General features: G+C 29.1%; 1 long non-coding RNA gene across 1 annotated transcript; it reads left to right on the plus strand.

The window, feature by feature from the left end:
- The first annotated feature begins 5,769 nt into the window (after positions 1-5,769).
- On the plus strand, positions 5,770-6,846 carry LOC110688851. Its single transcript, XR_002504691.1, has 2 exons — positions 5,770-5,920; positions 6,680-6,846. It is a non-coding gene; the product is annotated as an uncharacterized LOC110688851 (long non-coding RNA).
- Positions 6,847-7,130: the final 284 nt, after the last annotated feature.

Raw genomic sequence — 7,130 nt, forward strand, 5'->3', positions numbered from 1 at the left:
CAATAAAATATTTCACAATATTTATTTCATAAACATTCATAAATCCTTGTTCAACATTCAAACATATTTGTATAAAATCACATAATTAAAGATCTAGCCACGAGTACGTATCTTGCTCTTTACAACTATTCCACCTAGATTTACAAGCACGAGTTATCTCCTAAATAAACATTATATGGAGTATATTAAATAAACATAAAATATGAAACCTTATAAATATCATAAATTGAAAATAAATTTTAGTTTTTTAGGAGACTAATCACAAAACAATCTAAAGTAGCAAAGCTCACGCGAAGGTTCATGTTGTAAAGGAGGCAGATCTTGCAGAGGTCATATCTCATAGTGTATAACTCGGGTGATTCTTGAGTCTAACCTCAAGGACTTTTCAAGAGGAACAACTTTGTCTCAAATAGCAGAATAGCATAAAGCTAAAAATGATCAGAAATGGTTGAAAAATAGCTTGGAACAAATACGGGCTGAACTAGTACAAAAATGAAAGGCATAAGAAGAAAGAAGAAAAGGAGGATGGAGCTTTAAGAGCAAGAGACTTTTGGCTTAAAATAGCTGAACTTTGGGTTCTATTTATAGAGTTTGAGAATTCTTTTGACATCATGTATGATGTCAACAATTTGGGGGTCAAGTATTCAAACTTATAGAGGAAGTTTATGATTTTGGTCATGCTATTGATATCATGTATGATGTTAACAACTTGACGGTTAAGTATTCAAGTTTGTAGAGGAAGTTTATGACTTTGGTCTTGTTTTAAGAGTAAGAAATATTGACTCTGGTCTTTATGTTAACTTAGAGAAATAATGAAAGATGCACACGAAGTAGAAAAATATGATTTTCGGCTACTGAATTCCCGGCTTCCATTTTAAAATCTTTTATAAAACATTATTTTAACCAAGTCATTTTCGTAACTACGATGTTGTTTGGTTGATAAGGGAATTTAATTCTCATGGGAATTTGTATTTCATGGGAATTAAATACCTATATCTAATTCCTAGGAATTGTCTAAACTTACTTGGTTAGGATGAAGGAAGTTGCAAATCATGGGAATTTTGAGTTACCTAGGGAAGGTTAGGTAATTAATGTCCCATATTTGTGGGAAGTCACAATTCCCATGAATTTGTAATTCCCCCATTTACACTTTTTATTGTCAACCAAACAACTCACTCATTTGCAAATTCCCATGATTTTTCACTTTCCCCATTATTATTATTATTATTATTATTATTATTATTATTATTATTATTATTATTATTATTATTATTATTATTATTATTATTATTATTATTATTATTATTATTATTATTATTATTATTATTATTATTATTATTATTATTATTATTATTATTATTATTATTATTATTATTATTATGACGTATTCAAGTCAAAACATAATTAATGTTCATAAAACGGGTCTGAAAATACGGGGTATTACACATTTTTTGAATTCATTTTTACCTTGTCTTTATATTAAAAAAAAAACTTTAATACAACCTTCTAGTTAGATTGGAATTTTATCATGTTTAGTGGTGTTCAAAAATCGGTCCAGACCGAAAAAATGGATCACTGGACCGAATTAATTGGCCTAGTCTTCGGGTCTAATTTTTTTTCCCGGTCTTCGGGCCGGTTCAAAACCCTATGAAAACCGGTCTTGGATCGGACCGATTTTTTTATTAAAAATGTGCGTGAAACCTTAAATAATGGTTTAGATTATCCTTAATAATCTTAGAAAACTCTAATTTATGACTTTTTTTGTACTAAATACACAAAAAAAGAAGTTAAAGTGTAGATTTTCTTTACTTTTTTTTTCAAGTTTTTCGTTAAATTATTAAAAAATATTAGAATTCTTTTTAAAAAATTCTTAAATCGGTCCAAAGCGATTCGGTATGGGTTTTGGACCGATTCTTTTGGTCCAATCTAGGATTGCTCCTAGCTTAATCGGTCCGGTCTTCAGTTTTTAAAATTCTAATTTTCGGTATTAGGTCCGATCCGAGTTAGTCTGGTCTGGTCCGGTCTTAGACCTATGATAATCATGTTTACTCTTAAAGCCTATTAATCATCCCTTCAATAATGTCCATTTTAAAGTTGAAATGTGTTGACTTAGAAATCATTTGAACACATAAAAGTATATATCTTGGTTTAAAATTTTACTTTTCCATTACAATTTATTACATTACAATTTATTATTTTTGAAAGACATTTCTTAAGGAATTAACTAAATTAATTATTGTCCCAATAAAAAAAATATTTATTGTGTAGCTTTTATGAATACGATAGTTATTTATGAAATCCTTAGAAACATAAATAAAAAAAATCTAGTATTATATTTTCCGTTACATTTTCATTATCTTGATAATAACATATATAAAATGTGTCAACATCTTTATTTAGAGTCAGGATTTCTACGTTACCCAATATGATTATAATATTTATATGCATACAAGATACTAATATAAAAAAAATTACATACTAGATTTACATGGAATTAAAATTAATTAAAATAGGAATTTTGTTACATTACATGAAAAAAATTACATGGAAATAATTTATAAATTATTTTTATTATGATACTGTCCAATTATAATGCTGGAGGTTTTTAATCAATTTTAGTGTATTTTCAATTCTGTTTTAAGTTTGTTATTTCTGGGTTTTTAGAAAGCAATATTTTCTTTTATGAATGAGTGGTTGTAATGTGTTTGCTAATTGGTTATTAAAGCAACTGAAAGTTGTAATTGAAAATTAAAAAATGAATTACAATTTTATCTCTCTCTTCTACTTCTCTCTGATTCTATCTTTTCCTTCTTGTTTTTTCTATCCTATTCCGCTTCTATCTATGCTGCTGCATTCTTCATCCCCTCTCTAAAATTGAGTTCGATATCGACAATTGAGGTATGTAGGCGTCGTTTGAAGTGCGCTACGTTAGGCATGTATGAATATGCTTAGAATTATTAGAAAGTGGGAATTGACATATATGATTAGGGACAACGATTAGTGTAATACTCCGTACTTTTATGTATTTTTATAGAGTATTTAAGTATTTATAAAATATATTTTAAGGGCTCACGTATTTTAATTAAATATTTTAAAGGGTTAAAGTATTTTAATTATAAGGTTTTATAAAAGTAAAATATATATTTTGGGTCAAACGCTTACTAATTATTGGGCCTTGTTTAAAATATTGTATATAAACTATTTCTACATACTCTTATTGAAAATATCCATTTCATTTAAATAAGCCCAACCCTTCATTTGAACCGTTGTGGGTCAAATGTCTTATAATTCAAGCCCATTTATTTATTAAGCCCAAACCTACTCTATACTCTCTACTCTATAAATATCCCCCAAGACCCCAAAATTTTTTCACACAAATAGGCCAAAATCAGTTTTTGCCATGTAAGTATTTATTTATTCTTTTTCTATCTTTTCTTTCTTTTTCTTTCTCTTCTTTTTGGTTCATGCGTGAACAACATCACGCAAGCAAGCAAGTTGCTTGCCTTGTTTCTTGACTTTGCCACCTTGCTGCCACGTCATGCTGCCGGCCTACCGTCGGCCACCACCCATGGTGGTTTCCTCTTCTCTCTCCTCGTTCTTAATTTAATTTATGTACTTCCTCCGTTCTTTTATTATTGCACCACTTGCCTTTTTAGGAAGTTTCACAAATATTGCACCATTTCTTCTTTAGGAAAAAAAATTATTTGTGTTCACAATATAAATACCCAACATACCCTTGTTTTTTCACACTTACTTTTTAATTTATCAATATGACACAAAGGCAATTTTGTATTTTTACCTTTCTCTCTCTTACTTTTTTCTACTACCAAAATATTTGCACCCAACCCCTATGGTGCAATAATAAAAAAAAAACGGAGGAAGTATTATATATTTTTGGGTATTGATTTTTGATTGTTAAATTATGACTAGTATATTTTTTTATTGTGTTTTGATGTTTAAAGATTGTAAATTTTATATTATAATTAAACTGTTTAATTTTCAGATTTTATAAAGTATTAAAAGTTAGGGTTTTTATTATTAAAGTGTTGATTTTTAGGGTTCTAACTTACAATTGATTTGGGGGTTTTATATACCCATTGATTCTAAGTGATAATAAAGCTTAAAGATTGTATCTTTATGGAGTTTTGATGAAGATTTAATGGGTTTTTGATTAAATTATAATGCTGGATTTTTTCCAAAGTACTACTTTTGACGGTTTTAAGAAAAGGGTTTAGTTACCCATTAATGAGGAGTTTAATTAGGGGTTTTAAAATAATTTTCAGATTATTTGTAGTAGTTTAAAGTGAATTTAAGTAGCTGGAAATTGTGTATACAAAGAGAAGTAATATAGTGTTATTGTCCCTTTATGTAGGAGACTTGATTCGGGAATTGTTGTAGTGTAATCGCATACTTAAGGGCTGAATTGAGGTACACACGCGTACTTAGAAATTTATTAGGCGTGTAGAAACATGCTAGGTTTTGCTTAATTGATTCCAAGTTAGTGTCATGCTAGGAATTTATTGGAATGGTTGAATTGAAATGAGATTGGTGATTTGTATTGGGTTGATCGAATTGAGAATGGTTTTGGTGAATTATTTGTGAAGTATGATTGGTTGAAATAAATTATTTATTGGACTGGTGATATTGGAATATTGTCATTGAACTTTATTTTTATTATTGGAATGTTGAAGGTTTATTTAATAAAACTAAATGTTTAATTTGGTTTAGAATATTGAAAAGGAATTTTATTATGGTTCATACAAATTTTATTGATGTTTTAAGCATGAGGAAAGAGCTATTTAAGTGTCTTTGTACACGAGGGTTAAATTATATTTTGGTGCTTTGGCGCTTTATACGTTTAAGGTGTCTTCGACAACGAGGTAGATTTAAAAAGGGTTTAACATTAAATATTATGTGGTCACTAATTATTCAAGAATTAAATTGGTATATTTGATTGTTTGAATAATTATTGTTGGTTGAATGATATGGATTGAGAGTCATCACCAAGTCTAATAATATGTAAATAACGTAAAGTGAAAGAAATTACGCACCAAAACTCTTGGAACGTATATACCTTGAGTATGGACATATAGGGGGAGTTATGGGGTTTTATATTTAATCATAACTTCTACTGGAGTACAGGACGCTGTACATTCCTTTTATTATTATTATTATTATTATTATTATTATTATTATTATTCTTATTATTCTTATTATTATTATTATTATTATTATTATTATTATTATTATTATTATTATTATTATTATTATTATTATTATTATTATTATTATTATTATTATTATTATTATTATTATTATTATTATTATTATGCGCAGGAATTCCGCCACTTACGAGTGGTTATTTGATGCTGGCACTAGGGGTGGCAAAAACTGACCCGACCCGAAAACCCGACCCGAACCCGACCTGAAAATAGCGGGTTTGGGTTGAGATTTTCGACCCGAAAACTTAAATGGGTTGACACGAACCCGACCCGAAATTAAATAGGTTAGGTTAAGGTTGAAAATCTCAACCCGAAAATGACCCACTTAACCCGAAATTATTTTCGGGTCAAAATCAGGTCGGGTTCGGGTCGGGTCAATCCGAACCCAACCTTAAAAAAAAGTCTTACAAAAAAAAAAATAAAAAATAAAAAAGAAACTAAAACTACTACTAGGCCAAGGCCCCAAACCCCAAGCCCAAATCTTTAAACAAAAAAACCGTAAGTGCCTTATATTGAGCTTGAAACCCTAACACTCACTCTTACTCTCATTCTCTCAGCCTCTTATCTCATCTCAGCCGTTTTCACATTTCCCTCTCTTAAAAAATTTCATTCTCAATTTCTCTGTTTCTCCTCAAAACCCTAACCCTAAATCGGTTCAAGCAATCAAGCTTAACGTCTCAGCTCTTAATAGATCAAAGGTAATTTTTAACTTTTAGTTAATTGTTTTTGTTTTCGTTTCGGTTGTTTTTTTCGATCTCAAGTTCTCTATATTCGATTTTTTTGAATGATCTCCAGTTCTCCAACTTCTCCTCCAAGCCGTCATCTTAATATGCCTAAGATTTTTGTTCTTAATTTCTATTTTTGATTTGTTTTTTTTATGGGAAAGGGTAGATCCGTAGATCGATAGATTTGTTGTTGACTTGTTGTTTAATTTATATTTCTGTTTTCTTTTTCTAACATTTGCAAATCAGATATTAAGATTAACATTTTCTGTTGTTGATTTGTTGTTCATATCCTCAACTACACTTTTCGGTTGATCTGCAATTCTCCATCTTCAAATCTTCCTCTACTTCTAAGGTAATTTTCTGTTTTACTTTTTCGTTGTTTTTTTTTTCAAATTTTTTTTTTTATTTCAGTTTTTGTATTCGATTGTGTTGATGTTCTTGGTTAATAATTGTAATATGATAAATTTTTTGTTGATTTGTTGTTTGACGAGAAAAAGTATAGTGCATGTCTTTTTAATTTTTGTTTTTTGCTGATTTGTTGGTGATTTGTTGTTCTTGATTTTTGCTGATTTGTTGTTGATTTCTTGCTAATTTTTATTGCTTTCTTACTGATTTGTTCTTGCTGTTTTGGTTGTTTTTCCTGAGATGTTGCTAATTTGTTGTTCTTGCTAATTTGGTTGTTCTTGAGTTGTCTTTTTAATTGTTTTATTTTGTTATATTTTTTTGCAGCAGTTATGGACACCCATCAACCCCTTGTACAACAACTTTCTTCTGGGAATATGAGAAGATTCAGGAGATTGTAACTTTAAATACATTTGTTTCTTTTTAATTATGGTTTGTAATTTGTTAAGACTTTATTTTGGTATGTAATAGTTAATTAGGCATTTAGACTTCTTATACTTTATTTGGTTTTTATTGAAAATTTAAGTTTGAAAATTAAGTTTGAAGACATTAGGTAAAAAAAAAATCAGGTTTTATTAACGGTTAAGTAGTCAATCAGGCTAAAAAATCAGGTTATTCAAGTAAAAAAAAATAAATAAATAAAAAATCATGTCAAATCAGGTCGTTTTCAGGTTGACCCGAACCTGAAAATATCAGGTTCAGGTTGGGGTTTTCAACCCAAAAACTTAAATGGATCAGGTTCAGGTTGGGGGTTAGCTGATCCGAAACCCGAAAACCCGAA

Source organism: Chenopodium quinoa, unplaced genomic scaffold, assembly GCF_001683475.1.
Source record: "Chenopodium quinoa cultivar QQ74 unplaced genomic scaffold, ASM168347v1, whole genome shotgun sequence".
In the NCBI taxonomy this organism is placed as follows: domain Eukaryota; kingdom Viridiplantae; phylum Streptophyta; class Magnoliopsida; order Caryophyllales; family Amaranthaceae; genus Chenopodium; species Chenopodium quinoa.